The following is a 17,532-nucleotide window of genomic DNA, read 5'->3' on the forward strand; positions in this document are numbered from 1 at the left end:
TCCAGTGGGACCTCTTGCTCACAGCACTGTTCCTGTCACTGTCTTGAATGCTTAGCAGAAGGATTAGACTTTCTGACACTAAAAATTTCCTCCTGTAAGGCCTGAACTTATTAAGGCTTTTTCAATATTCTCAATTGAATCAGATAATTAAGCCCAGCTGTAGTTACCTATACCGAAAGTAGTGGCATACTTAGTCTGAGCTGACCGTGACGTGAGAAGGTCACATTTCATTTTTTACAGTTCGACTCCTGAGCCCAGCTCTTACTGATTCTATTGTCTTTTGCTCTGTTGTCATAATTCGATGTTTAAGCATCAGGTTTGAAACTGCTAGTCACTGTTTCAAATCTTGGAAGGGATTACTAAACTCTTCATCCTTCAGTAGCAGATAAATTGAATCCCTTGCACCTCTGTGGTGAATTTTCCTTCTTTCATTAGTCTTGAAGAGATTTTCAAAGCAGATGTCTTGTCTTTCTGCTGTCTGGAAGATCAAGGCTATCTTTTCAACCACATGGAGAAAAAACTTTCTGCTTGTGGCATGGCAACTTCAAACTGGACTCAGAGAAGCTGTGTTCCACTTTTTCCTTTTTATGGGAGGCTTCCTACATGAAAGAGAAAATGGGCAAGATCACCAAGCCAAGGTATGAGGATGATAGGAGAGGATTACACAGACCTGTGTACTTTCTGGCCATTCCAAAAAATCCAGATTTGCAATGTCGGATTTCTGTGAGATACAGGTAGAATTCTTCAAAATATGAAATTTTGGAAGCCATTTCAGAAGCAAGACAAATAATAACATATTTTTTCCATTCTACTCCTCTCCTGCCAGATTCTTAAGATATCCTCATCATTTTAATGTCTGCAGCAGTTCTGGTATGTATATCTTCTACATTGTGAATAGGAATGCTGCGTAGTGAGACTGTATTTTCTTGAAGTCCTGACAGTTGTAACAGTGAATCATGCTAGTTTCTTTTATGGAAAATAAAATGGGGCTTGGGATATTTAGATAAATTCAGATAGAACTAAATGAATTGTAGTGCCTCATCACCTGTTTGGTTTTTCTAAATCTTCTCATTTGCAGATTCATAGAGACAGTAATGGAAACTATTCATCAACTGAATAAAGAGTGAAGTGCTCAAAATGCAAAACTTATTTACATAAATATTTTAAAAAATAAGCTGATGGTTTTAATTTTGAGATCACAGTAGTAATAGCTATGAAAAATGGGTGGGAAGTGACTCTGTAAATTTCCATGTAACTTTTTATTTGGGATGATGTTAGTATTTTAACTAAACAGATGGAAGAAAATCACAATTAGAATTCCAAATATAAAAAAGATCTAGACTGCCAATAATTAATTTAACTGATATTATAACTAAAGTAGCTCAACAGTTTCATAAACAATCTTTTTCTTTTGAAAACAGATTTCTGTGAAAATGTTTTTCATGAAAAGATTGAAATTTTAAATTTATAAAACCTACACTTCTTAAATTTCTTTTTTATCTTTTTCTGTTGAAGATAGGGTTTGACTTTTAGAGCAATTTTATTCATATATATTTAAAAATCATCTTAAGTTTGTAACAGTTTATAGGCTTTTTAAATATATTTTTGATAAAAACAAAAATATAATTTATGGTTTTACTCCCCACATTTACTACATCTCTCCAAAATACCTACAACATAATTTTCAATGTCATTGTTCATAGTGGCATAAATTTCTTGTCTTGAAGCAAAAATTTACAGTTGTCAAAGACTAGGCTCTGATGGCAACTAGAAAATGCCACAGAACTCCCGTCATTCATAAATTAACTAGTCATAGCATTTTAAGCTCACATAGAAAAAAAATGTTTATTCATTGGGTGAAGAACATAGAGAATTTTTGAATTATCCAAATGAAAAATATATAACTCTCATTGCCTTTGGGTATTAAAGAATATATTTATTTTCTTAGAGGGAAGCAATGAATTGATCAGTTGGGATTGTGTCACTTAAATCTAGAGGGAGTAAGGAAAATATGAATAGCCCTCAGAACTGTTGAAATGTGAATGACATCATTAGAGTTAAAATTGAGAGTCATTAATGGATAAATTTTACCAACAGCAAGACATAGAACAGGACACGGAACAGTGACATGATTATACACTGAGACAGAGCTGAGATGAATGCAGATTCAGTGGATTTACTCCCCACTGTAAAAGACATGCTGACTCTTTCCTCTCTACAGTGTGCTTGCTCACATATCCATTGAGTATTTTCTTTACTTTAGCTTTTATCAAGTTGCCCAGTAGCGACAGCAGATCAACTGATCTGTAATTGCTTGGATTTCTCCTGGGCCCTTTCTTAAAAACTGGTGTCAAATTTGTCACACTCCATTCTTCCGGTACCAAGGTTAACTGAAGTGATACGTCACACCCAGCAATTAGTTTAGCAATCATATGTTCCAATTTTTTCAGGCTCACTAAAGCCTACCTAAACGTGGTGATTTATTGCTATAAGTTTCACTGACTTTTCAACTCTGTTGCTGATTCTTTTTTAAAGTAGATTGATTCTCTTCAGTAAACTGATTCTTTTTAAAGTTCCACCTTGGAGCGAGACCCTTCCTCGGCTTTTTGGAGGCCCGCATAGATGCAAACCATTTTATTTGTCTTACTGTGGCTTTACCTTTACCCATTTTTTTGTTTAAACTTTAATAAATTGGTCCTCAAAGTGTTTCATTCAGCCACACCGTGAAATATATGACTTACTTTCAGCTTTCACTGTTTGGCCATGACTCATGTGCTGCTTTGCTTTAATAAGTCTTGCTGACTCCTCTGTTTAACCACATTGATTAACATGGAAGGGAAGGGAACCCCTCATACAACGAGCTTTTTAAATTTTTGGAACATATTTGTTGTGGATCTCTATATTAAATGATATTACCTGTAAGCATTTTACCTATTTAGCTACATTTAGCTAATACCCTTCTAACTAGTTTCTGAATATTATAGCTCCAGTTTCTGAAGTTACGTGCTACTATGGGGAATGTATTTTTGTCCTGTGAGGGCACTGAATGTGAATGTCATAGTTTTGCGTTACTGTAAGCAGGTTTTGGAAAGAACTGATCGCCAACATCACATCAGTACTTTTTACACAAAAATGTAATGTTGCCTGGGGCAGAAGACCAGCAGTAGCATGATATTATCTGTGATAATGGGGAGAAATAGAGCCCAGACCTAAGTAAATATATTTCCAAAATGCCAGTGAAAGCATAACATACCGTGTGACAGTAGTGCAATAACATTGGGATAGTTGCTGATCATATGCCAGTGTACTATAGTTGCATATAAAAACGATCTTTATTATAGATAGTTACCGGTTGTAGCCCACAGACAGTATACATACGGAAAGACTGCAATCCCATTATATCTGTATATTAATGTCTTATGAAACAAAATAATACAGTAAATATTTTTTTATGTAGTAATTGATCATTTTATAATTACAGAAATATAAACCCTTATTGTACTGAGTCAGATATTGCTTTAAATGGAACAGTTGCGTTGAGAAGTCACAAAATTTAGCCTATACTATTTACACAAGCAGGAAAAGGTCAAGCAGTAAAACCTCTTCTTATCAGTGAATAAAAAGTTAACCATGGAGATATTTCCTGAAATAAGAGACCTACACAATACTGGGAATGATTCTTACATCACTGAAGCCGTCCACTCCTTATCTGTCAAGAATTAGAAGAGCAAACAGACTTCAGATATATATGAGACTATTAAAACACAGGGTGCATGAAGTTATGAACTACAGCACAAGCCAAATGTTATGAGTCTTCAATACAAATTTTTGAAAATATTTTCTAGGAAAAATGAAAGTCTAGTTTCCACCTAAGTAGCTAGGATCCTTGGACTGTATTAATTCGAAACACTAATCATTCTCTGCCAGATTAAACACCAAGTAAATCGCAGGAAATGCATTCATAACACATATTCTTATTAGTTCTAAAGTCTTGTAGGATTCCGCATCATAAAAAGAACAAAACTGATATTTCGTTCATAGATCTCAACTGGATTGCTTCTTGGAGATGTGACCTCCTTCATTGCTTTCTAGTTTTAAAGGGTTCTTGTTTCAGTAAAAATGACTTGTCAGTTTTCAAGAGCTCTGTTACAGACGAAAACAAAACTTTTGAATTTCAGTAATCCAAAATATTGACTTCCTTTTCAGCTACAGTAAAATGCTGAAGAAATCTGTACTCTCAGATTCTGTTCTTAGAGCCCTCAAGATGGTACTTATATTCTTGTTCTTATTAATCAAAAATTGCTTCTGGGCAATTCTTCACAATAATTATTTATACCATGCTTCCCAAGTTGTGTCTCTAAAAGCTTATGTGTGTTTATGTTGCAAGGATAGGCTTCATAATGTCTGATTGCAAGCTGCCTGCTACCTCCTGGGCTCTTTAGCTTGAGGTTGGGAGGAAGGGAGGGCTGTGCTGGGTGTCTCAGAAAGGGACTCAGAAAAAAATTCTCATGGAAAACCCACTTAAACTAGCTATTGAAAGAGTAGGGTGAGAGAGTAGAATCTACGAACATTTCTCTGTTGATGATTTGGTGTCTTACTTCTGTGGGTTTCTCCCCACAGATGTCTCAGCTCTGATCGCTTTCCCTTTTGAAAGGAAGCAGATACTGCCTGCTCTCACATGGCCTGAGGGCAGCATACCTAGTCTTGGTGGTCCGTTGGAATAATCAGGGGACAGGTGAAGCTACTCACATGCAAAAGAAGTTTTCTTTCTTTCTTTCTTTTTTTCTTTTTCTTCTTCCCCCCTCCCTTTTTTTTTTTTTTTTTTTTGTTTTTTTGTTTTTTTGTTTTTTTGTTCCAAATAGCTGCTCTTCTAGGTTTGGAGCTGGAAAACTGAGTCCCTCATAGCTTGAATCTTCTGGGCTTTGTGATAGGAAGGAAAAGGGGTGCCTTTCATGTTTCCTTCAAAAAGCTATTCTACTTAGGTGATGAGTATTACAGCCATTGAAAACCTGGATAAATGGTTGTGGGCTGGCCTGTGTGGAAATGTTTGTCTTTTCTGGCTGTCTCTGGTAGCTATACTCTGAGAGCACATATAAAGGATTAATTTCAGTTAATTTTAAACCTTTACAGTGTATTTACTTGAACTGACGACAGATAATTTCTTTGGATAATGAAAGGAGACAAACAGAGACTTGCAGAGCATGCATGAACTCATCCTAAGCCAGATACCTAAAATAGATCTGAATAGTACTTTTTTTCCCATCATTCTTAAATAATGGGTACCTCAGGTGACTGCTTCAGATGTCACTATCTTCATGGTAGACACCTAAGGGTCTAAGACATGAGAATTTACTATGGGCACGCTAGGGAGGCATCAAGATGATCCAGCTGGCATCAGGCTAGGGTTCTGAGTAGTTCTGGGCACATCTATATATGCCTCTGGCATGAAGTTAATGATCAAGAGATTTTTATGAGTTTCATCCTCAATAATGCTTGCAGGTAGAATTACATATCTATATTCCTCTCTGGGGTTAATTCCAAGAAGTTTCTAGCATTACATACGATAGCAGTCTGGACCTGGGTTTTAAAGTTACATTCGAAGTAATACAAAAAATTCCATCAAAGCAAGTTTTGACATAAAGGATTTTTTTTGATTAAGAAAAGTCATAGAAAAAGTATCTCTTCATGGCAACTTTTATTCCGCAAAAAGCATTTCAGATTACATTTTGCTATGAGGCAGTATAATCTTCATCTTTTGTGCACAAGCAATCCTGCCTGGGAATAATGTTCCGATGATGGAACCTGCTTGGTAAAGAAGGATGAGAGCACCAAGGACCCAGGCTAGACCTCTTCAAAGGGCCATGACTATATTTCAGGCATTTCCTCATATGTTTTGGCATTCTCAGTTTTTCCAGTTTTCCCCTATATTCCATTTTTCCATTGGAAATTTGAAAGTAAAAATATAAATACAATTCATATGTTTTGGCATTCTCAGTTTTTCCAGTTTTCCCCTATATTCCATTTTTCCATTGGAAATTTGAAAGTAAAAATATAAATACAATTCATATATATTATATTGTTTCTGTGAAAAGCTGTACCATACTCCTGTCTCAGTTTTTTGGCATTTTTTCCCCTGAGTTGAAGAACTGTTTCCATCTATTCATCAGGTAGGATGTATTACATTAAGAAGAGAAAAGCACTTTGTGTTTACCTGTGTAAATAAGAACACATTTACATTGCCACCTACTTGGTCTGACTGAACTCCAAGTAAGTGCTTAAAGGAGTTTGAAAAAAAGTTGATCAATTTTTGTTCTTTCTAGTTATTTTCTTTCTGTGAAGTTCTCTATTTCCTATTTCTACTGACTAACACAGGACATAAAGGAAGGAAAAATAGGATTGCACTTATCTCTATGTGAGAAAGATGTGGTAGAAGCCAGTAGAAAAGATCATAGGATCATAGAATCATAGAATCAGCCAGGTTGGAAGGGACCTCTGGAGATCATCTAGTCCAATGACCCTGCTCAAGCATGATCACCTAGAGCATGTTAGACAGGGCTGCATCCAGGCAGGCCTTGAATGTCCCCAGAGAAGGAGACTCCACAACTTCTCTGAGCAACCTGTGCCAGTGCTCCGTCACTCTCACAGGGAAGAAATTCCTCCTCATATTCAGGTGGAACTTCCTGTGGTTCAGTTTCTGCCCAGTGCCTCTTGTTCTGTCACATGGGACAACTGAAAAGAGTTTGTCTCCATCCCCTTGACACCCTCCCTTCAGGTACTTGTACACATTGATCAGATCCCTCCTCAGTCCTCTCTTCCCCAGGCTAAGGAGGCCCAGCTCCCACAGCCTTTCCTCAGAGGGCAGATGCTCCAGCCCTCTGATCATCCTTGTAGCCCTATGCTGGACTCTCTCCAGTAGCTCCATTTCTCTCTTGTACTGGGGAGCCCAGAACTGGACACAGGACTTGAGATGAGCCCTCCCCAGGGCTGAGTAGAGGGGCAGGATCACCTCCCTCGACCTGCTGGCAACACTCTTCCTAATGCACCCCACGAGACCATTGGCTTTCTTGGCCACAAGGGCACATTGCTGGCTCATGGTCAACTTGTTGTCCACCAGCACTCCCAGGTCCTTCTCTGCAGAGCTGCTCTCCAGATATTTTCCTCTGATACTGCTAAGTCAGTTTTGCAGACCCAAAAGATTTGGAAAGAGAAGCATGCAAACCTTCTATGCTAAAGAAATTTCTTCATTGAGATTTCTTTAGATATTAGTGTGAGAATATTTCAGATATTCTGTTCTTAACTATAAGTGATGTTAGCCCTCATGAAATGTGATTAAACTATTTTGATGTTAGCTGCTCATATTGTTTAAAATATGCAAATTACAAAGAATGATAAATATTAGGTTTAAATAAAAAGCTAAGTTCGTAAAAATGATTCCTGAAGGCTTTAGGTATGTCCAATCTATTCACAACCTTTTCCCCCTCCTTTTAAAAAGTAAATCTTTACTGGAAAAAGTAATATAAAGAAATTCAGCCTGCTGTGGAGAGGTCAGTTTCAGGGACTTCTGTCCCTGCTGGCAAGTGACTCAGATGATAAATTGCCAGTATGAATCATCAGAGTGATGCCTGGCAGGAACTGGAGCTGGCCTTGCTCAGTACTTTTTAATTAAAAAGAAAATTATATATATATTTTTTATTTCTAGTGGAAGAGGGCTGCAGAAGGAAGGAGGCAGAGGTCACAGGAGAAAGGGGGAAATACTCCAAGGGGTTTTAAGGTTCCTTTGCATCTCAGCCAAAATCAAGAGTCCTGATGGTAATAAGATTAGGGATGAGAAGGAAGAAAAGAAAATGGCTCTGTATACTTTTCAGCCTGATCATTTTAACACAAGCTTACAGGTAGCATTCAAACTGTATTTCCCAGATCTTTATGCAGTTATTGTAACAGTGACAAAGGTAGAATCCACCACCTAGTATTGGGGAAGGATAGGGGATAGAGCTTGGGAAAACCTGGGGGAGGAACATTTTTACTTCAAGGATTTGAATTAAACTTAGCCTAGTAAACAAGCTCCTCTTGGAAAGGAGCCGGGGCTTTCAATCCAGCAAAGAGGCACCCATTCCAAAGCAAGCTGGAAATCCTCCAGAGCCATAGGGAAACACTTCAGTCTGATAAAATGGAAATGTTCTGTAAACATCTTGGTTTTGAGAAACTCTGGTGGTGACATGGCTAAAGGTCTCTGCCAGCTTTTCTAGTGGGCTGCTCTGGAGAATGGGCCGTCAAAGCTTAGAGCCACAGGCACTCTTGCCACAGCCACAAGCCTGAGGTTCCCAGGGCCTTCAGCCAAGAAAAGGAAAAAAAAAATAAAATTAAGACATAGGAGACAACATAAACAATGGCGTCTTACGTTGCTCTGGAGAAATTCACACACAGATTATACTTTTGAAAAATGATTGTTGCTTATAAGGAGAACAAAGTGTCCAATTCCTCCGAATTAGTGATGATTTAGACAGAAGTAGTTCTGGATTAGTGAATCACAGAGAAGCAAAGGAGCTTTAAGGAGGACAAAATAATTGCATGAAGGGTGCTGACTCCTGTTCCAAGTAAATGAAACATATCTCAAACTGTCCACTAACAAAGGACACTGCTCTTACCTAGGCCCTGTGAAACCCAAGAAAGCAATTAAACCAGCTAGGTGAAATAGGGATTCAGATAGCTCTCTAGAGCCAAGCAAATCATTAAATATTCAAGAAGCTTAAAGTTCGAGGGAAGTCCATATTTAATCCCATTCTTCCCCTGCTTATTTGTGTTTTCTCATCTTCTGGAATATGCAACCTGTTATATATCAAGCCAAGCAATTAATACTGAAGCTACGACAGCCTGTCAGTGTCTTACTAAAATTAAAAAAATAATTCTTCAGTCAGGGTATTAAAACTTTTTCAGTATTAGGGTGGGTGGGATGACTGTTTATTTTTATTGTTGTTTTTGTTTTCTGTTTGATTGCTACTTTTAGTTGCCTGTGTACATGAAGAGCTATGATGAATGTTGCATAGTTGAGGGAAGGGGGAAGGTATGCTGTTGCTTGCTTTCTCTGATGAGAGCAATACAATTCTTTTATAACTTCCTTTGGACAGCATGGTTAGATTTAAATTTGCTTGGTATAATTAATTTTATTTTAATTGATTTATTTTAATTAATTTATTTTAATTATTTTATTTTATTAATTTCACAGAATCACAGAATGGGTAAGGTTGGAAGGGACCTCTGGAGATCATCTAGTCCAACCTCCCCACTCAGCAGGGTCACCTAGAGCATGTTAGACAGGGTTGCATCCAGGCAGCCTTGAATATCTCCAGAGAAGGAGACTTCACCACCACCTCTCTGGGCAACCTGTGCCAGTGCTCCGTCACTCTCACAGGGAAGAAATTCCCCCTCACGGTCAGGCGGAACTTCCTGTGCTTCAGTTTCTACCCATTGCCTCTTGTCCTGTCACACCGGGCAACTGAAAAGAGTTTGTCCCCGTCCCCTTGACACCCCACTTCAGATACTTGTACACATTGATAAGAGCCCCCTTCAGTCTCCTCTTCCCCAGGCTGAAGAGGCCCAGCTCCCGCAGCCGTTTTAGCTTACACACAGGAGGATAGTACTTCTCTCTTATTTTGGTGACTGCACTGCTTGATTTTTTCAGCTGGAAGGTCTCAGAAGGTCATCAGTTGTTACAGTTATAACCTCTTTTTAATTTTGTCTTTTTTCCAAGATATCCTCTGAGCTCCATCAGTATTTAAAAGGAGTGAGAACTCTGCCTAAAATGTGATCATTGCAAAAGTCTTTTGAATTAATATAATTTATTTAAAATACATAAATAATTCTTAAAGAGAAATTTCAACTTTGATTTGTCACTGTTCTTTTTAAAATATTGTGAAGAACAGTCTTACATCCTTTCAAAGTCAGGATTTAAAAGCTGTACCAAAGTTATTACTATGTTCTTAAAGTAAAAAAGATTGTATTCACACCAAGCCGACATTACATCCTAGAATGAATTTAAGCTTTTGTCAAAAGCAGAATGTGAGTTATCTGTAATCTGAGATTCCCTTGGGAGGTGCCAGGAGCCAGAGTGCTCTTAACAGATGTGACAGGGCTCTGGTTTGACCACCATGATCTGCAACTTGACTGAATGCTGGCTGATGCCAGGTAATGATTCACAACTGTCGTCTTCTTCAAGGATCGGCAAAACTACTAAGTTAGAATCTTATAGACTCCCTTTGGTAAACAGCTTTATAACACCAGCTAACATAGCAGAAGCTGATGACTTCTATCAGTCAATATTTAATAACATACAAGTCAAGATCAATGACTGAGACCACACACTAAAGAACATGAAGACACGCATTTGAAATGAGTAGATACTAATACCTGCAGTGCCAGAAGGGTATAATTCGCCCATGATTGAACTGAAGAATTAAATTGTGGCTCTCTATATATGCCTGTGTAAATGTGCCTTTTATGCCTCCCTCTTCTGGAAGGTTTCAGAGGATGATTCAATCTATGCTGGCTGTTAAAGGAAAGAAGAAAGCATTTTCACAGTGTTTATTTATGTTACAACGTGGTATAATATAATATAATTATATGGTAAAAGGTTGTATGATATCAGTGATGCAGTATTAAAAGCCATAACAAAATAGCAAAGTTACAGTGAGGTATCTAGTGCTTGGAGAATGAGTCAATACAGTGTGCTTTTCACAATTCCTCCTGCTTTTGCTTCTGAAGGCACCGGTAGGTACATGGTAGGTCCATGTTGGGGCATTTCTGCTCATTCATATCTTCCCTGGCACCCAAGGCATTGCTAGGATAAAGGGCAGCATCTTGCTAGAGCTGTTTTGCTGTGCTTTTGCCTCCCTTATCCGGCATACCTCTGACTAACTCCCTGTTTTGGCCATTCTAATGGCCAAAAATTTGACCATTCGAATAGCCAAAAAATTTGGGCTTCTGGCCTTACCAAAAGCATACCACTTGTGATTGCTCCAGACCATACAAAATCAGTACACTCAGTGGTCTCTCAATTCATAAGTATTTGAGATGTGTCACAGCAGCTTACATAAACTTTTTCTTTACTAAGCTTGTCAGCCCCCCATTACTGTACACAGCTCCTCGTGGAACAGAGCCATTCTGGCTGCAACTGGCTGCTGCTTGTTCTTGCTGATGCTCCAAGGCAAGGAGAAAATCTTCCCACAAGGGATCCAGAGCACTTTTCACTTCTGCTCAGAGCAATCTTCTGCTGTTTTGACAGTGGAAGGCAATGGCATGAGAAAAAAGACAGTACTGCTGACTGCCGTTTCTATGTGCACAACTGGAGTAAGCAGCAAAGGATCACCAGCAAATTGCAGCAGCAAGGAGTCACTTGCCATAGTTATGTGTTAAAAGCAGAACAGTTTCTCTCCCAAAACTGTGATCATAGCATTTAAGCATTAGCAAATGGCAGTCAAAGGTCCATTCTGTTCCTCATTAATAGTGTACATTTAGCTAAAGAACTAGATGCTCCTGGCAAGTCTTGAAGTTGCTCCCTTTGTAGCTGTGTAATTACACCAAAGGCTGCCTGTGCTGTTGGAGAGGCAATGGGAGTTATTTATCTGCTAAGTAACAGCCCAGCCTATCTAAACTTTGTGACCCACCTCTGCCAAGAGTGAGATAACACATCTGAATATAAAATATAAAAACATGCATTTAGGCACCATGATGTGAAGATACATTTAGTGATGACCATGATATATTTTAATAGCCTGTTTAAACTGTTACACACAATCCATAAAGAAATTAACCATTTTTCTATTTAGTGCAAGGACTTAACTAATACATGGTGAATAAGTCCAGAGGCTGTACTATTAACAGTAAGGTTACATAAAGGTAGAATAACTCTTTAGTCATTGAAAGAGACAGGAAACAATAAAATATGGCCATGTATTTAAGGCTACATCACAGAGCGAATGCACAAGGGATAAAAAAATCTGCACAGCTTAGGCTGATTTCTAAAAGTTCCTGCTTCTGAGTGTTTGATTTTGCAATTTGAACACACTGTCTAATAGTATGGGGCCTTTTCTTTGCTTTTATTTGTCCATGTCACTTCTACTCACTGAACCACAAACCGTATCTTGTGCTTATCAGATTGCCCTTGATAGCCATCCCTGTAGCTTGCATGTGCAGGAATTTCGTGGTTAAAATTGTGAAGGTTAAAATTGTGAAAGAACAGGTGTGATGCTGCCTACAGCACCCTAACTCTTCATGGGCTGGAACAAGTTGGCGAATACTAGGGTAGATAATTCAGGAGAATTTAATACAATTTAGTGGTTGTAACTGCTTTCTAAAAAAGTAACATAATGATGGAATCATATGGTGCCATCAACCGTAAGATTTGATCTTACTTGATGGACTTCTTTTTTAAAGAAGCTGTGAACACTCGCCAACGATTATGCTTTCCTGTGCCATACAGTTGGGACTACAATAGTAAATTGGTGGGCATGATCACTCACAATAAAAGAAAAAGAAATAAACAAACAATAGTTAGGTCACAACCTCAGTTGAAGGTCAGAAAGAAAGACAATAATATCCCCTGTGTCATTACAAATTTATCCACATAGTGGAAATGAAAGCAAGCCTTATGGGACATTTTTATTTTCACTAAAACTGAAATATATAAGGCAGAAGAAAAAACTATCTGAGGATAATATGTTGATATTTCTTGTCCCGACAAAAATCAGGTTGAGCTGGATTGCCTGTCTGCCTTCAATATATCAACAGATTAATGGAGAAAGGGAATGAAGCACAGTTTTTTGGTGGATAGTAAGAAGCACAGAACTCAACCCCTCCCCAAACTGGAAATAATGTAACGAGATAGAAGCGACTAAGTAGACACAGAATAAGGAAAAGAGCAAGAAAAAGATGAAGTAACCTCTTTTCTGTGTTCCTGCAAGACTGCATTGAATCATAGGCGTCAGGAAAGGCAGACAGGGCAAGTGTATGAATAAGCTAACCACACAGTTTTCCTCCTTTTTATAAATAAGCTACTGCTTGCTTCACTACTCAGATCCGAGTTTCCTCGCTGTCACGTGTTGGCAGACTGGCAGAAATGGCTGGTTTGTGCTCTCCCCTGCTCACCTGATCACTGTGTGAGGAATGGTGTCAGTGCTGTGGCCTGCAGTGATGCTCACAGCAAAACAGCACCCGCTTGGTCCTTCTTATGAAGAGGTTCCCTCCCAATTACCTTCTCCTCATGCCTTAGTCCAGCTTGAAGGAGACTCTCCTGGAGTATCTCCTGGGCTTTAGCATTTGTCCACAATAGTAATATTATTGTGGATCAAGGATGTGAGGTTGAAAAGGTTTACTGAGAAAATTCATTTGTGACCTTCTAGGTAACATATTTATTTGTGGATCATGAGATCCTTGACTTTGAGTTTCATTGGACTACACATCTCCTTGCTGCCTGCTGTAATAGAAAACCAGCCTGTTTTAGAACTTAAAATCAGGAAATTCTGTTTTGTTTGAGGGCATACATGATACATTATTTTCATCACAGGTTAAATCACCTGTTAAATCACTTTAAATCCTAGGAGCAGATGAATATGGTAAATCTCTTAAATAAAAAAAGACTACTTGTGATTGAATGGGATTTACTTGCAGTAATTAATTATTTTTAACCAGATCTAGACATGTGAAAGATGAAGTCACTTGTGAAACAGAAACAAAAGTTTTAATATGCCAATAGAGCTTTCAAAAATGTCACAGGAATTGAAGTAAGGTTGCTAGTACTATTACTGCAGGAAGATGATATTCTCAAACACCTCAAGGGGTCAGAGAGGGATGAATATACAAATATATTTAAATATATGTATCACACAGAAAACATAGCTCCCTGCGAGCGCATCAGCCTATCACACCACTCTCTGCCCTGGCAACCCACTGAAGACAGAATGCAATTACAGCTTTTGATATTCCTCCTTGATGGGATATGCTCTAGCAACCCTAGGAATCACAGTAGCATAGAAAAAATGAAATGTAGTTTTGTATGACTACCATGGTCTCCCACTGTGGTTCTAGGTGCCTCAGGGTCTCACACTCAGCTCAAGAGAGATGATTCTGATTGAGAAACTTGAAGATTTTAGCTGTTGGGTCTAACTCATTAAATATTGCTTTGATCTCTTGTTTTCTGGTGAGACCATCCAGAGGTGGCTATCTGTTTACTGTCAGAAGCTTGTAGGGAGCTGAGGCACTGTTGTAGCAGCAGAGAATGTCTCATTTGGTAAGTTTTGGGTTGCTGGAAACTGCCTCATCCCAAGGTAACAGCATTTTGCCTTCATTCTGTTTTCACTTGAAATCTAATTCCTGTTCATATTCTGCCAGTGATTTATCACATCAGAGCTGAGTGAGACTGAACAGCAGACTGAATTATTTTTTATATAGTAATCATTCATAGGCACAAAACTGTCATTAAATTCCTGGAGCATGGCAATTTTGACAGCAGTCCTATCAGACCTACACTGGTTCATAGGTCTGATATGCAACTGATTATGTCATTTCTAACTTCTTTCTGTTTAGCCATGATACTGTAAGCAGCCTTTGCAATCCTATTGGCAGGAATCCTGTCCATCTTGAACTCATTTCTCACTTTGTCATGCTGTTTATCCGTATCAGCTTCCTGTAAAACTGAAAAGAGCTGAGATGTTATTTCAATATTTAATCTTTAGGTTTTGGAAAAGTTTAGCTCAGCTGTATCTAAAATAAATCCTCCTAGGCCATTTAAACTTCCCAGTGTGCTTTGATTGACATGAAGTGGGAAAAAAAGTCCACTCATGAAGAATATTGGTAGGCTGTGAATTCTCCAGTGAGACACCTTATGTGTATTCTGCAGGCATAGCCAGGCTTCAGCTAGTGTTGACAAAGAATGTCTGCAGCTAGACTCTCTTATAATGAAAAACATAACTTTTTTTTTTCTTTTCTTTTCTTTTCTGGAAATGTGAGTGTTCTCCAGACCTATTTTGTTTCCTGTATCATGAAGGGGAAGAAATAACCACAGAGAATTTCCTTTAGGATCACATTCACAACACCTTAAGACCTGCTCCATGAGCAAGCAATGTGCCCTTGTGGCCAAGAAGGCCAAAGGTCTCCTGGGCTGCATTAGGAAGAGTGTTGCCAGCAGGTCGAGGGAGGTAACCCTGCCCCTCTCCTCAGCCCTGGGGAGGCCTCATCTCGACTACTGCATCCAGTTCTGGGCTCCCCAGGACAAGAGAGACATGGATCTACTGGAAAGAGTCCAGCGTAGGGCTACAAGGATGATCAGAGGGCTGGAGCATCTTCCCTCTGAGGAACGGCTGCGAGAGCTGGGCCTCTTCAGCCTGGGGAAGAGAAGGCTGAGGGGGGGATCTGATCAATGTCTGTAAGTATCTGAAAGGAGGGTGTCAAGGGGACGAGGACAAACTCTTTTCAATTGTCCCATGTGACAGGACAAGAGGCACTGGGCAGAAACTGAACCACAGGAAGTTCTGCCTGACCATGAAGAGGAATTTCTTCACTGTGAGAGTGACGGAGCACTGGCACAGGTTGGCCAGAGAGGTGGTGGAGTCTCCTTCTCTGGAGATATTGAAGGTCCGCCTGGATGCAACCCTGTCTAACATGCTCTAGGTGCCCCTGCTGAGCAGGGGGTTTGGACCAGACGATCTCCAGAGGTCCCTTCCAACGTTACCGATTCTATGATTCTATGATCCTCGTTTTCAGAAAACCTGGTCTCTCTCAGTTTCATCTCTCACAAAAAACTAGACTGAAATCTATGCTCCTTTTTGCATCTGCTACCTTCCCCTGGTAATTCACTGCTCGTTGTTGAATGTCGTAGCGTCCAAATCATTTGTCCATTTCCATACACAGCCTCAGCAGCCCTTCGCACCTTAGTGCCAAGACGATGTGTGAGCATGCTGCTGTCGAAAGACAGATGTGGAGCTCTCTCTGGAGGGCAGAGCACAAGCCCTTGAAGAGCTATATGTAGTCATTCTTTAAGCTGAGGTGTGAAGTTGAGCTGCATTATGCTCTATGAGGTTCTAGAGAAAAGCTTAGCAATGGAGGAGAGAGAGGTGAGCTGTACAGCACTGTCCTTAGTAGTAGGCTCTTTTAAGAAAACATTTCTGTCGTGCTTTTCCTTGCTGAAAGATTGAAGTTTGTTCATATGAGGCCCAAAGGTGCTTGAAAAGAGAGCAAATCCTTCTAGCTGCAAGTAGCTTAAGCACATACATTAATGAATATCAAAATATTAACAGCAAAAATCTAAATAGTAACTGAAAAATATATATGTCACTACTGTGACAATGAAACTAGGGTAGGTATGAAGGAATAAAAATCTAAACTCTTATGAAAACTTTCTTTTAGCAAGTAAATATGTAATTGTTATGTACTGAACTAAGTATTAAAGAAGTAATGAATAATCAGATATTTAATTTAAAATTACAGCAACATGTACGTATAAGACATAGGCATCAGCTTCTGAATTCAGTCTTTGCATTTTTGGTTTTAAACTACATAACAGAGGAGCTCAAACTCTTCAGTTACAGTGTCCCTCCCCTAGCACCAGCTAGGATTTAACTCCATGTAATGCCACTGGCTTATTGAAGACTTGCATACACATTACTTACCTATTCACGCTTGTGGAAGGATTTATGTGAACTGAAAAAATATAATTCATATGCTATTTGCCATGTATATTTTTTCTTATCTTGTCTTAAATTAATCTCCCTTTCACAAAACCTTCCATGTGTCCCTGTTTGTTCAGGATGACTTTTGCAAGAATTTTATCCACATCTGCCCATTTCAGTGACATCAGTCAGCTCTGAGCACACAGGGGGCCACTCTTCTGAGTTCGTTCAGGCACACAAGCTCTTAGAGCATTCCTTATTGTATAAACCAAGTCACTCGAAAAGATCATTTAGTTTTACAAATGCTGCTGAAAAAAGATGAAAGCTCTCCTAGAATATATAAAAAGGTTCAGTACAAGACAGTCTCCCATGGACCTTCCCCTTTCACTGGCTTTTAAATATTATTTTCCGTTTTCTTTGATCCTGTAGCAACATTTAATATTGTTTCATTAATGTGAGTTGTGTTAATGGGACACCTTCTGTGGATTTTGGTCCTCTTGTACTGAAAACTTTGGAGGGCAGAAGCTGGGCATAACTAGTCATGGAGACAAATTTAAGAATTCTGTAGTTATTGTACCAGACAGGTAGTTATTATACCTGCAGGAGTCATCTTTATGAAGGTTGAATAATTACTTCCTTTAGCTACTTCTTTGTTATTTTGTAGCTAATATCTTTTCATCCTCATTCCCTCTTTTGCAATACACAAAATCTCTTTTCTTATAGTATATTTTATAATTAAAGGCTAGTTGGCAAATTTTAGATAGAATTTAAGTGCTTGATGTCTCATGTTCAGTTTCAAAACTTCTTAATTTACACTCAGGTTTTCATTTCCAGCTATGCAACCATACCTTATTTTTTTGCAGATGCACTCTTT

This window comes from Rhea pennata, chromosome 3, assembly GCF_028389875.1.
Source record: "Rhea pennata isolate bPtePen1 chromosome 3, bPtePen1.pri, whole genome shotgun sequence".
In the NCBI taxonomy this organism is placed as follows: Eukaryota; Metazoa; Chordata; class Aves; order Rheiformes; family Rheidae; genus Rhea; species Rhea pennata.